This window comes from Galeopterus variegatus, unplaced genomic scaffold (genome assembly GCF_000696425.1).
Source record: "Galeopterus variegatus unplaced genomic scaffold, G_variegatus-3.0.2 Scaffold3792, whole genome shotgun sequence".
Taxonomy (NCBI): domain Eukaryota; kingdom Metazoa; phylum Chordata; class Mammalia; order Dermoptera; family Cynocephalidae; genus Galeopterus; species Galeopterus variegatus.
Genome location: NW_007729903.1, coordinates 160,957 through 162,536, shown reverse-complemented (window position 1 = coordinate 162,536; position 1,580 = coordinate 160,957).

Genomic DNA, 1,580 nt, shown 5'->3' with positions numbered 1-1,580 from the left:
AAAAAAAAAATAATAAATATTTTAATAAAGTACAAGAACATTGTTTAGTTGAGGGATATGATGCACGTTTTTCCAGTTCTGAAATTTCTATTCAATCTTGCATAAAGGGTCAAGTGCTGCTCTTGATATACTAGTATACCTTTTATATTTAACTAATCAGTTGCTTATCTATTTTTTTAAAAATCTATTTGACAGACCCTGGCTTCCATTCTGGTGTTTACTCCTCCCCTCTAAGCACAGTTATAAACCCTGGAAAGGATGTAACAGATAAATGAAGTAGAACTCTGTTAGGTGATAAGAAGGTGAGCCAGTATTGGATCCGAGGACTGGAGGAACAGCACAGCAGCAGAGCATCTTGCTTCCGCACCCCATCCCCACCACCAATAGAGGAAGGATACCCAAACACATCATTTTTTGACCACCAACATAGAAAAAGAAGGAAGCCTAGGTAGGTTTATTCTTCTCCTACTTAGAATGGGAGTCTCTCTGACAATACCAGGTGAGTTTACACCACTAGAATGAGTAAGCAATTGGGAGCCCCACCATAAATAAGCAGTCAGAGGAAACATCATCCTTTCCTGCATTTCCTGAGACTCTCTTTTTCCACTGAGAGATACTAAGCAGGTCAATGGGAGGTGACAGGATGGACCCAGCTACAGCTGGTGCCTGGTCAAGAAAGCTTCTTTGTACCCATAAGCCCAAAGTTCTCCTCCCACCCAAAGATACCAGGCAAGGAGGCAAATAACCCAGTCATAGCAACTGGTCCCATTTAGGAAGCCTTTTTGTGCCTTAGCCTGAGATTCTTTTTCTCTAGGCAGATATAACAGAGAAATCAGGAGGCACTGCTAAGGGATTCCCATCATATTCCACTCCCACTGAGAGACATCTGGAAGCTAACCCTAGGAAATCTCTTTCAGCCCCTCAGGCAGCACCGGCAAAGGCCTAATGGGAACCTCAGAAGCATCAGATAAATCAGGTAGATGAAAATAGAAACACAAAGGCTCTGAAAATCAAAATGACATTACACAATCAAGAACAGAAACAGGCAAAGTCCTGAATGCTAAAACTAAGCAGTGAGACAGCCTTCTAAAATGAAAGATTAAAATAGAAACCAGAGTTTCCAAACATACTGGGAAAATTATTTCCAGAATACAATTGAAAATAAACTTTCATACCAAGAACCAAGAAAACTACGACTCGAACAAGAAAATGAATTGATGCCAACACAGATACATCAGACGTTGGCATAATCTTATGAGAACTTTATAGTAGTTATCATAAAAGTGCTTTGGCTATCAATTACAAATTCTCTTGAAACATAAAAAATAGGTAATCTCAGCAAAGAAATAAAAGTTATTAAAAAATGTCAAATAGAAATTATGCAACTGAAAATACAATAACAGAAAGAAACATTTCTGGAAGTGCTCAGTAGTAGAGTAAATATGACAAAAGATAAAATCAGTAAATTAGAAGACAGAATAAGGTAATTCACCCAGTGCGAACAACAGAAAGAAAACAAAAGAGAATGAATATAGCCTCATGGACCTGTAAGACAATAACAAATAATCCAACATTTAAAT